The sequence below is a fragment of the Rattus norvegicus genome, chromosome 6, assembly GCF_036323735.1.
Source record: "Rattus norvegicus strain BN/NHsdMcwi chromosome 6, GRCr8, whole genome shotgun sequence".
Classification (NCBI taxonomy): Eukaryota; Metazoa; Chordata; class Mammalia; order Rodentia; family Muridae; genus Rattus; species Rattus norvegicus.
This window is the reverse complement of record NC_086024.1, coordinates 100,639,434-100,652,248: the sequence shown is the minus strand read 5'-3', so window position 1 is coordinate 100,652,248 and position 12,815 is coordinate 100,639,434. Positions and strand designations below refer to the sequence as shown.

The 12,815-nt window shown below is 44.7% G+C and overlaps 1 protein-coding gene across 2 annotated transcripts in view; it reads left to right on the top strand.

Annotated features, from left to right (window-relative positions):
* The first annotated feature begins 7,008 nt into the window (after positions 1 to 7,008).
* The window catches only part of Esr2 (estrogen receptor 2), a 55,688-nt gene continuing 49,881 nt past the window's right edge, over positions 7,009 to 12,815 (top strand). The window contains exon 1 of one of the 2 annotated variants that reach the window (XM_006240221.5): positions 7,009 to 7,860. The gene's annotated coding sequence lies outside the window, so the exon portion shown is untranslated. The remainder of the gene's footprint in view (positions 7,861 to 12,815) is intronic. The other variant, NM_012754.3, reaches the window with a different exon arrangement.

Genomic DNA, 12,815 nt, shown 5'->3' with positions numbered 1-12,815 from the left:
TGGAGGTCCAGCGTCAGGGAGCAGCACTGAATCACTATGGCTGCTTCCATACAGACAGCAAAGATTAGGACCGAGACATGCATGGGTGGCTTGCACGGGGCTGGCTGCAGAAACCCGTTTACTCAGGTGGTTCATTTAAACTACCAGTCAGAGGAATCTTGTCTGGTGGCCCGAGGACACAGATATCAAGTTAGGTCCCCATTGCTGCTATGTCCTTGGCACCTGGAATGCTAATCAAATACATACATCAGTAAAGAGTTCGGTTGTATAGTTATGCTCGTAGGTGACGGTCAGGTCTAGAGCAGAGCTCGATAACATTTTGCATGGTACTACCCAGTTCTACAGGATAGTCACATCACCACTTCAGGTTACGTCACATAGAAGGAAGAAAAAAAAACATCACATGCAAACAGACATAAAGGTGGAAGGTTATCAGGTATATAATAAACTAGAAGTGGAGCTTTTGTTTAGCCATATGCATATAGGAACACCCCAGCTCTGAGCCTCAGTTTTCCCATCAGTAGAAAGGGACAGACAGACTCTTGGAATCTAGGAGGATCCAGGGAAGCATGGGAGCGAGCTCTGCAAAGCTCCTGTCTGAGGCCTGAGCTGGGAATATGCTCAACAGATCTTACATTCCCTTTCCTTACCACAGAGACGAGAGCTCTACTCAAAGTCAACACCCAGCGTTAACTCACATTGTTATAATAGCACTGAGCCTTCCTAGTGAGAATCACCCCACACCCTAGAGAACTAAGAAAACTTTAACAACAGCACACACTGGTTCTGGCTAACGCACAGGGCCGGGCCGGGAACAGAAACTCCCTCAGCATGTACAGTCTCTCGGCCTCAAGTTACGCTTTGAGGCATTAAATATGTTTTGTAGGGACAGAAATTCCAAGGTTTGGCTGTTTGGACAAATGTAGAGATTTGAAATATAAAAATATTGTCATGGTTACCCAGGGACAGACCAGGACTGCTTTTCCCCGGGCAGCTGTTAACCAGGGTCATCCTGTCTGCCTGGCAGAATCATGCTATTCCTGATAAGAGCTCGGGGTCAGCCAGGGTTGACCTCTCAAAACCGCCCTGCAGGCAGAGCTCCTGTAACTAAACCTTATTTTTGTGTGACATAAAACTTTCCATTGGTGAGTCCTTTACTTGTTTATTTATTTTTTAAAAGATTTTATTTATTTCATGTATGTGAGTACACTGTCACTGTCTTCAGACACACCAGAAGAGGGCATCAGAGCTCATTACAGATGGTTGTGAGCCACCATGTGGTTGCTGGGATTTGAACTCAGGACCTCTGGAAGAGCAGTCGGTGCTCTTAACCACTGAGCCATCTCTCCAGCCCTGGTAAGTCCTCTCTCTTTCTTTCTCTCTTTCTCTCTCTCTCTCTTTCTTTCTCTCTTTCTCTTTCTTTCTTCCTCCCTTCCTTCCTCCCTTTCCTCCTTTTCTTCTTTCTTTTCCTTCCTTCCTTCCTTCCTTCCTTCCTTCCTTCCTTCCTTCCTTCTTTTCTCCCTTTCTTCCCGTTTGTCTATCTTTCTTCTTTTTTGGTTTTTCAAGACAGGGTTTCTCTATATAACCCTGACTGTCTTGGAACACACTTTGTTGGCCAGGCTGGCCCAGAACTCACAGAGATCTACCTGCCTCTCCCTCCTGAGTTCTGGGATTAAAGGTGTATTCCCACCACGTTGGTCTGGGCAGTGGAGAGGATCCTGCCGTGCCACTTAGGCAATGCCATGTTGCTGATCATCATCAACGAAGGTGTTAAGCCACTGCTGTGGCTTCTACCGCTTCGGATCCTCCCAAAACAGACCAAGTTATATCCACAGTGTGGAATAGTTCCCGTCCTATGCCTTAGAGCAGAAGAGAGCATCTCAGGATCCGAATCCTCCAGCTACACACAGAACAGAAAGACCAACACTCCAAAGGCGTGCCTTCCCGTGATTCCTGCCTAGCAGTTATTTTTTTTTTTTTTAGGGTCCCTCCACCCTCTTCAGTGTTTTGTGTATTAGATTTTTCTCTCTTGCCTTGAACTGTCTTTTGTTTGTTTTACTTCTTCCATTATTTCTTAGAGAAACATCCTCAGCTTTTCCAAACTGATCCCTTTATGAATGCCTGAATGGGCAAAGTGGGTGCTGTGGGATTGTGGAGGATGCCAGAGACACAAGATGACAGCACAGTCAGTGTCAAAGTTGGGCTGCACACTGCAGGGAGCTGGGTGCACTTCCGGAGGGCCGATGTCTACAGGGCGGATGGAGCCGGTGCTGTCTTTTTTTTTTTTTTAGATCCAATTGATAAGATATGATTGCCCACCTAAACATACAAAGCCTGGTACCATCCATACCTTAAGAACATTCATAACAACCTGTAAATACACAGAGCGGAATCCTAACGTCACCTGCCAGGACTTCTCTCCCTCTCCCTCCTGTCTCTTCTCCCTTTCCGTTCCAGTCTCCTCCCCTTCCTTCAAACTTTTCTCCCGCCCATCCTTCCAACTCATCCAATGACAGGCCTCCTTCTATCCTGTACCTGCCCCTCACCTGTATTTTACAAATTCAATAGGGAGAAGGTTCTGGAGAAGTCACCTGAGTCCTGAGTATGTGACTGGGCAGCTGTCCTTGGGTCAGTGGAATTAGCATCAAAATACAGATAGCTCTAAGGCAAGCCACAACATTTCCCCCCTTTTGTCCAGTTAAAAAGCCTTTTCACTTATATATAAATTGAGTACAATTATTACCATTGTACAATTTGTAAAACATTAGATACACTCAGCACCCAGTCCATCAATTTGTCCATTAACTAAAGCATCTTGTCATCTATCCTAAAAGACTATAATTCTATGCCTGACATATCTTGATTTGAGATCTTTTGCCATCTGGCCATCTGAAAAACCACCCTTTCAAATTTATTATCTTTCTCAATGCTAAACAGCTTGGGTTGTCTATGAGACTACCAGTCTTCAACCCCGTCAGAAATCTGAGAATGGCCAAATATCTATACACATAGGAAGCCTAACACAGCTTCCAGAACTGAGAGGTTGTAGAGACAATTCTCCACTAGCACACTCCTCTGTTAGCAACATGTGAGCGCAAATCTTTTGAAGCAGGCAGAACATCTTCAGAGAAGAGGCAGGGCGGGACAGTGGCGAATCTGCTTTTGTGCTTCCTTACAGAAAGTATATCTGTTATAAACAGGATTCTTTACGTTCTCCACTGTCGCCCACGTCATGCACCAAGTTAATCTAGTTAGTCATCATGAGCACCGGCTGATAGACAAAATATCCTTTCATTACAAAGTGGTGCATGTTCTGGGAATGCAGCTCCGTGACAGAGCAGGTGCACAAGATCGTCAAGCCCCAGCCTCACTCCTTAGCACCAAAAACCAGCAGCAAAAGCAAGCTATTGAGCCGGTGCTGCTCATCATACGTAACACAACTGACTTTTAATAATTCAGTGCTTTGCTCCTGAAGGTTTACTAGTAAGGACTTCAGGCTCTGTTATGGGGTACTTAGGGTAGCGGAGACCTTTTCCTGTCACACCACGTGATCGCTTTGCTAGGCGCCTTGGTGATGAGACAGAGACAAGCTTGTGACCCTGCTAAGCATCGCTGTTACCACGGGTTCCAGGGTGCCTTTTGGTCCAACCATTGGCATCCACTGTCTCATGAGTCCCTTTGGCTTTTTTTTTTTTTTTTTTTTTTTGGTCATGGCTCAGGTGGACTGGAGGATAATCACCCTTCTTACCGTCATTTAAGCAGACAAAGAACCCATTATCCTTCCTGACGGACAGGGTGAGTCAGAGGCAATTTCCTTTTCTCTGTTGATTCTCTTTGCTTCAGATGTTCTGCAATGATACATCTGTGTAATGAGCAGCAAGCTGTGGGTGTTTGAGGGTCTTTGAAGCGAGAACATGCTGCCCCCGTGAGCAGGGCACTTTCTGAGGAAGCGTCACCCAGCCCAGGGCTCCACTTCTGGCACTGAGTGAATGGAAAGAGGTGCTAAGGAGGGTTTTGTCCGTAGAGGGAGGCATCAGGGTTCTGCTAGAGCAAACCTTGAGTCAGCTTTATTGCTGATCCATTGTAGACATGTGGGGATTTGTTGCTGTTATTGTTTTAATTTTGTTTGTTTTTGTTTTTGTTTTTTTTTTCCAGACAGGGTTTCTTTGTGTAGCCTTGGTTGTCCTGGAACTTTGTAGACCAGGCTGGCCTCTAACTCATAGAGATCCTCCTGCCTCTGCCTTCCGAGTGTCAGGATTAAAGGCGTGGGCCATCACCATCTGGCTTTTGTATATGTGCTTTAAACAGACACAGGACAGGACTTTAAGGCTAGGTCCTGGGTTCAAATCTTTCTCAGTCACTCACAAGTTGTGTGATCCTAGGTAGGTCACTAAATCTTCATGGATATCCGTTTTCTCATCCATAAATTGGAAGAGTTAATGATTGAGCATGCTCTATGGAGAGACATGACAAGGGGATTCCATATTTTAATTTGGAAGCAACTTGGGCTGCATACTGAGTTCAAGGCTAGCCTGTGTTACATAACGAGATTCTTCTAAAAAATTAAAAAAATAAAAAGGAAGGGAAAGAGTGTGTTTTATATAGCAATTGTCTATAAAATAAAACATATACAGGCATTGGTTAGTTTTTTTGTCAACTTGACACAAAGCTACAGTCACCCAAGAAGAGCTAACTTCACCTGAGAAAATGCCTCCATAAGACGGCCTGTAGGCAAACCTGTGGGCTATTTTCTTGGTTAATGGTTGATGGGGGAGGGCAAAGCCCATTGTATGTGGTTCTGGGTTGTAAATGACAGCAGGGGGGCAAGCTGGGAGATGCAAGTCTGTAAGCAGGACCCCAACATTGTCTCCCATCAGCTCTGGTCTCCAGGTTCCTGCTTTGACTCCCTTTGTTAGGGATGACAAATTGTAAACTGAAAGGAACCTTCTCCTCCCCAAGTGGCTTTTGACCATGGGGTTTATCACAGCAATGGAAATCTAGCATGTGCGCGCGCGCGCACACACACACACACACACACACACACACACACACACACGAAAGCATCATGTCCATCACTGGCCACTGTGTATAAAATCCACGATTGCTACTGGGCTTCTTTTTCATCTTGTAGCTTCGCATGCTGGCTGTAAGCTCTGTGAGCCTCTGTTCCTCATCTGGAAGGTGGAGCTGGTATCGCCTGCGTCTTGGAGCTGGGATACGGGTTAAATGGGCTGCTGTGCAGCCTGGCGTGGTATAGATACTTTGATAGAGGTCAGCTTTCTCCCTCTCACACCACCTTTCCCTGCCTCTTGGCTCTGGGTTGAGATTCCTTCGCCGATGTTCCACTCTAGATGATTTTTAAAATTAAAAATGAATACATTGTGTATATAACGTGTGTGTGTGTGTGTGAATGTGTGTGCGCACACGCCACTCACTTCGGGTGGCAGTCAGGGTAACCTTTGGGAGTTGGTTCCCTTCTCTCCTTCCATTTTAAAAAAATTTAGTTATTTATTTTTATGTGTATGGGTGTTTTGCTGGCATGTGTGTAAGTAGATGTACCATATATGCGCCTAGTGACTGGAGGTCAGAAGACAGTATTGGTTCCCCTGGGACTGGAGTTACAGGCAATTGTGAGCCACCATGTGGGTGCTGGAACTGAGCCCAGACCTTATGGAAACCCTTTCGCTTTCCTTGGGTTCTGTGGACTAAACTCAGGTCTGTCAGACTAGCTTGGCTGGTCCATTTATTGGTTGAGCCATCCTGGCCTCCCTCCAGATGAATCTTGTTAACAAGTACCATTAAATGAACTGATTGTTTAAGACCTCTACTTCAACTTTGCTACCCAAGGCAGAAGGAGGAAGGACTGAGTGATACAGGACACACAGACACACGGGAAAGGGTACAGGGACGTGCAGATTGGGGAGTACCAATCTCACCCTTTCCTTTCCTCACCGGAATGGTCTCAGTAGGTAGCCCCTCTCCTGTCCACTCTACCTTTCCTAACCCTCAAGGATGACATTTTACCTTATAAATGGGGAAGAGTACAGGACTCTTAGCTTAACTGAAACGTGCACATAAGACGATGGGGGCAGTGAGGCTTTCGGCAGCCTTTGCTCATAGTTTTTAAAGTAGGTTCTTTTCCACATGTGTAGTCTGTGGTGCCTACCTGTGGGACTCATAAACCCAGGCCTCAGGAAGGTCCCCAAAGGCATTTTGGTTACACCTGAAATGTTGAGGTTGGCGTTGTACAAGTTTCCCTCCAAATACCCCTTGGTTTTCTTCTATTACATTTCCATCCATCAAGAAACACATTCCGGGCCTGAAGAGACAGCTCTGCTGTTAAGATAGCAAGCTGCTCTTGCATAGAAGCTGAGTTCTGCCCCAGCACCCATGCCCAGGAGGGAATCCCACACCTATATTCTCCGTGGGCATCTGCACGCGTGCCCTCAAGCCCACGTGTGCATAATTTAAAAGATAAAAAGTAGATCTTTGGGGCTGGAGAGATGGCTCAGAGGTTAAGAGCACTGGCTGCTCTTCCAGAGATTCTGAGTTCAAATCCCAGCAACCACATGGTGGCTTGCAACCATCTGTAATGGGATCCGGTGCCCTCTTCTGGTGTGTCTGAAGACAGCTACAGTGTACTCATTAAATAAATCTTTAAAAAAAAAAAAAGTAGATCTTTGAAACCCTTCATAAACGCCCCATGATGTGTGCGGATGGCCTGACCACTAATTAGGTACACGAGTGACACCAGGTCGGCCTACAGGTCATTTGTTTTCCTTTTAACTTTTGCCACCACAGACTGCCTTAAAGCCAATTGTTTCTTAAAAAAAAACAAAAAAAACAAAAAAAACAAAAAACTAAGGCGTGATCCCCTGCCTTTGTAGAGTAGGGTCACTTCCAGGTTAACGCTGTGGAGCTGGGAGGATCCGAGCTGCCATCAGGGGGCGCCAGAGACCCTTTGGGACAAGGAAGAGAGGAGCCCTGTAAAAGCGCAGGCAGATTTTTTCCAGGTGAATTCCCTCGTTGTTTTTTTTTCTCTCCACTTCCATCGCCAGCCGCTGGTAGACACGCATTCAAACCTCCGCCTCCAGCCCTTGCCTTTCTGGGGCTCAAGCTAACACTCCCTGGAAAGGGATCTGATTTCATTACTCCGTTATTACTGCTTATTTCGGTGCTATTACCAGAACCCGGGGCCTGGCCCATGCTTCTTAAGGAGAGTTGTCAGACCTAAGCATTTAATGACACGCGCGTGGGTCAAAGTATGGAAACAAGATGAAGTGTGGTCCCTGGACGCACGCAGTCAAGTCCAGAATTCCTGGGGATCTGGTCAGAAATTCCCATTCCCGGGCTCCATCTCGGTTCTCCATCGTCAGTCTCTTGGAAGGGGGGTGTCCCTAGTGGATGACTGTGAAGAGGCTGGAGGTCGACATCCAGTGGATCCGGTTGCGCGGCGCGGGAGTGCCTGAAATCTCCGGCTCCGGGTTTGTGGTCACGTGAACTTTTTAGCTACCCTCCCACACTCTTTTCTAGGTCTTTAAAAGACGCACTAACATCCGTTAGTCGTGGGTAATCTTTGCAGCTTCTCCAGCTGCTGGCCTTTTTGAAACGCACTCTCAGGTCCCTGCCTTCAGCGAGGCTTCTAGAATCAGCCACCTCTTGAAACTTCTTGGTGGGGAGCTGGCCCAGGGGGAGCGGCTGGTGCTGCCACTGGCATCCCTAGGCACCCAGGTCTGCAATAAAGTCTGGCAGCCACTGCATGGCTGAGCGACAACCAGTGGCTGGGAGTCCGGCTCTGTGGCTGAGGAAAGCACCTGTCTGCATTTAGAGAATGCAAAATAGAGAATGTTTACCTGCCAGGTAAGTGTCCCTTTGCTCATTGTGAGGCTTAATTGAATTTGTGGGAGGCCAGCAGAGTTTAGAACAATAAAGCGGCTGGGGCTGGGGGATAGATGCAACTCTACTGAACACTACCGGAAACGGAAATTTTATTGACTTTTGGATTTTTGGTTTTTTGTTTTTTGCTTTTTTTTGTATGAACATAATTGTCCTTTTAAAGGAAGAAAATTCCTGTGATTTTCCTAGCAGTGGATAAGATGATGAATCTTCTTCCTTGAGTATTGTGGACCTGGGAAGCTGTGTCTATCTTAGGCAGGTGATCCTGGCTTGAATCCTTAGTCGTGTCAGAAATGGAGTTTGACTTCTTCCCTGGATAGTCAGAGAGAGAGAGAGAGAGAGAGAGAGAGAGAGAGAGAGAGAGAGAGAGAGAGAGAGAGAGAGAGAGAGAGAGAGAGAGACTTCTCTTATATGCCGGAGAGGAATCTAACTGTTGCTTCTTCCAGATTATTTGTGGTGACTATTTCATAGTGGAAGGAGGAAATCAGGTCAAGTGAATACTGTTGGTTTTGTGTGTGTGTGTGTGTGTGTGTGTAAAACAAAACTATGAATCTGAGCTCTATTAAGAAAGCAAGCCTGGTGATTTTACTTAGGATTTAGAAGGCAGGTTTCTGTTTGGCACATAGTACCCTGGAGGAAAGATTTTTATGTCTTGTTCTATTTCAAGTGTTTTTGTGAGCATTCCACTTGAAATTTCATTGTTCCTGTGGTGATCCGGCTCACGGTGGATATTTCCTCTCTCTCCGTGTAAATGTTATTTAAAGAGTGAAAGGAGAGATTAGAAAGTGGATATATATTGACAACAAGGAGGATGTAATAGGGAGCTTCACTTTCCAGGACAAGGCTCTACCTGTCCTCAACCTGCCGGTCTTGACCCCCTTGAGAACCCTTGACCTTCAAAGACATTTACATTGCGATTCATAACAGTAGCAAAACTACAGTTATGAAGTGGCAACAAAACTAATTTTGTGGTTGGAGGTCACAATAACGGGATGGATTGTGTTAAAGGGATTGCCCCAGTAGGAAGGCTGAGACCCACTGCTCTCCAGACATTCTATCTGAAGTAAACGATGAGGGTTTATCAGTAAGTGATAAAGCAGGAATTTTAGGTTTCCATTTTATGTTCATAGTTGTCTAGATGAATCTGAAACTTTTATGTAAAGAGCAGTTTTAAAGGCAACCCTTTAAGTCTTGCTCAAGATATATAAATGTTTGAAATTAACAAAAAGCAGGTAGAAGACAATTTCAAGGTGGGTCTGAGGAACCCAAATGGATCTAGTCAGATTTGATATCTCTCAGAATTTACTTTTAATATAAAAAATGTGAAATTTAGTACTAAATTCAACATATCAAATATATAAACTAGCACTTAATGGGCTCCTTCTAAAGGCAAAAGCACTGTCTTATTTAATGTGTATTAAACAGGCAACGACTTAAAATATATTTCATTTTTCAAAAAAAATACATTTCATTTTAAAATTTTAGCTGATGTTTTGAGTCATTTTATGGAATGATTAGAAAGTGGTTATATAAAATCCTGAGGAATAAATTCCAATCATTTCTAGGTAAGTTGTTTCAATTATGTATGCAAAGCCCTTGAAGCTTGACCCTTTGGTTATTAGACTTCATAATTCAGGATTTATTTAGTACATTGTAATAGAAATTTGAAAAAGTGATCCGTATTGCAGTATTGTTTACAGACAGTTTGCCTTTAAGCTTTTAAAAGAAAGACCACTGAAAGATTCATGATAGAGAAGAGTCAGCCTTTTCTCATTTTCCGAAGATACACATTCAGTTTTAACGAGTTGCCTATAAGTTCCTTATTAGTGGTCAATTTTATGGTTGTTTTAGGGTAAGTTTTCTTTGTTCCTATCATGAAATTGATTGAGGGCCTTAATACTTTTCTTCGGAAAAGGCACGTGCAAAGGTAATAACTGCTAAGCAGAAGCACGCAGGAAGAATGTGTGAGGCTTAAGAGGTGTCTCCAAGGGGCGGGGGATGTTGGCCACTTGGTATGGTCTTTCTAGCTAGCACAAAGCCCTGACCTCTAGCCACAGAACCACATGAATCAATCATGGTGGTCCTTGCCTATAATCCTAGAGCTCAAAATATGGAAGCAGGAAGATCAGGAGTTTAAGGATGGCCTTGGCTACATAGCAATTTTTATGCCAGCCTGGACTGCATGAGACCTTGCCTTAGAAAAGGAAAGAGGAAGAAGAGAAATGTCTTTATACATATTTTTCGTGTCCATGGAATTCTCTCTGGTGTGTGTGGGCGTGGGTTTTTACTTTGATGGGGAGCACAGGTGTGGGATGTGTGGAGGGGGTGCTTTGTGGAGGGGGATGGGCAGCTGGAAGAAGAATGGAGCTGGCCTGTGGAAGCTGTCCTCGTCTGCAGGCCCAAGATCTGGTCCTCACAGGAGGTGGTAACTTCTCTGCACACGCAGAGCAGGCAAGGTGCTAATAGCCCAGCTGTCCAGACTGCTTGAGGTGATGGATTTCTGCCAAACAGAAGTTTTAAAAAAGGAAAATTCAGAAGCAAAAGCCCTCACAATCAGAAAGCATTTTACTTTAAATTGTCTAGGAATCCTGACCATCTTGAGAGGTGTGCCCAGTGGCACGTCAGTGGGCCGGCTTCAACCTCTTCACAGTACAATGAGACCTTGTGGAATGTTCTCCCTCGCGCCGCCTCCTCTCTTCCCCAGAGCGCTCGGAAACTGTGCATTCCATAGTATTTTCCCATTTCTACTGAGGATGACAGGAAAGTCTGAGGCATTTAGGTGACTTGTCTAAGACCTCGCTTTTATTCATTGTGGAGTCCCGGATCCGATGTGCCCTGTGCACCAGAATACACACGAATACGGCTAGATGGTTATTGACGTATTCTTCTGCTAGATACGTAGATCTGTCTACTCGTTTTGGAATGTCATGCTATTTCCAGGGCCAACCCTTTTCTTCTCATAAAGCCACTGTTAAGATTTAGGGGTCTTAAAAAGTTATTTATTTTTTCGCTTAAGATCCAAAAATGTGTTTTTCCTGACCAGTACCTCAGCCCACCACACATAAGCCTGTGTGTACAAAAGCCTTTCTGAGGTTGGGACTTAGGAAGAAAAGATCTTTCATGGGTGATCGTATTACCATTCATCCAAGATGTCACTGACAGATAGCTGTGATATGAATCTGGACGGATCGGAAGATATTCAGCCAGAGGGCAACCTTAGTTCTAATAACCGTCCATCAACAATACTGACTCTCAACAATCCTGGTTCTCAACAATACAGACTGTCCTGGGACTTGGAAGAAAACCAAGTGAATTAGCGATAGTAGCAGGTGAGATCTCTGTTTTCTAGGCAATGTCACTGTGGCAGCTCGTTGGTGGCCTGAGTGATCTCGTCACTTGCCCTTGCCTGGCTTGTACCTGACAGGGCCATTTGAACTGTGGACCTGAGGGTGAGTTTCAGCTGCAGGTGATAAGGATGATGGAATCAGTTATCAGTTATCTGCTGCGTTTAAGCTTTGCATTCACTCACCAGCTGGATCAAGGAAAGTGTTTTTTTTCCCTTCAAGTTCATGTATGTTTGCACACATATGTGTATGTGCATGTATGCGTGAGACAGAGGACTACCATAGGTACTGTTCTTCTTCAGGCACTGTCCATCTTGAAAAGAATTAAATTTATCAGCATTTAAATGTTCTGTGTATTTATGTATATGGATATATGTACGTGCATGTATGTGCATATATGCATGTGGTACCTGTGGAGGCCAGAGGAAGGGGTCGGATCCTCTGGAGCTGGAGTTACAGGCAATGCTAGCCACTTGACACAGATGCTGGGAACTGAGCCTGGTCATCTGAAAGGGTAGCAAGTATCTTTTTTTTTTTTTTTTGTTCTTTTTTTCGGTGCTGGGGACCGAACCCGGGGCCTTGCGCTTCCTAGGTAAGCGCTCTACCACTGAGGTAGCAAGTATCTTAGCTGCTGAACCATCTTTCCAGGCCACTTTGATTTATTATTATTATCTTTATCATTGTTGCTGTTTTGTGTGTGTATATGTATGTATATATGTATGTATATATGCATGTATGTATGTATGTAGGCATGCATGATGTCTATTAGAGTATGGGTATGTGCATTCTATAACTCTATATGTGTCTGGAGGTTAGAGGACAACTTTTCTCTCACTTTCCTGTGGATTCTGGTGATCAAACTCGGTCAGCTTGGGAAGCAAATGATTTTACCCACTGGGCCATCTCACCTGATTTCTTGAGACAGGGTCTCTAATCTGTCTGCTATGGACTGTCGTGCAGCTCTTTACGTGGATTCTTCCTCAACCCAGGTACTTACTGCTTCTTAAAGGCCCGATGAAGGGGCTGGGCAGATAGCTCAGCGGTTAAAAGCCCTTGCTGCTTTTTCAGAAGACCAGGGTTTGATTCCCAGCACCTACATGGTGGCTCACCACCATTTGTGACTCCAGCTCCAGGAGATCTTCTGGTTTCTTTGGGTACCAGATACACAGTGCACAGACATCCACAGATAAAACACCCATACATAGAAAATAAGAATACGTAAGTCTTAAGTAAGAGGCTGGATAAGAAGAAAACAGCAGAGGGGTCAGACGGTTGCTACTGGAGGTTACAGATGAAAGTTCGGTGCAGCCCACTGAACTTCGGGATGCTGGAGTGCTAACTACACTCCTCTTAGAGATGGAAAGCTAAGGGCCTGGGATTCACTGAGACCTTCTTTGATCACAGTGCTAAAACTTTATCAAACCATTTAATTATATTTTTGTTCACTTTGTATTATCTTGAAGTCCTTTGCTCAAATTTGTTTGAGATTTACTGTTCTCTTGGCTTACAATTTCTAGATTTAATTCATTTTCATATGACGATTCAGAGTACCGTGTTTGTTCTGTATGGAGGTTT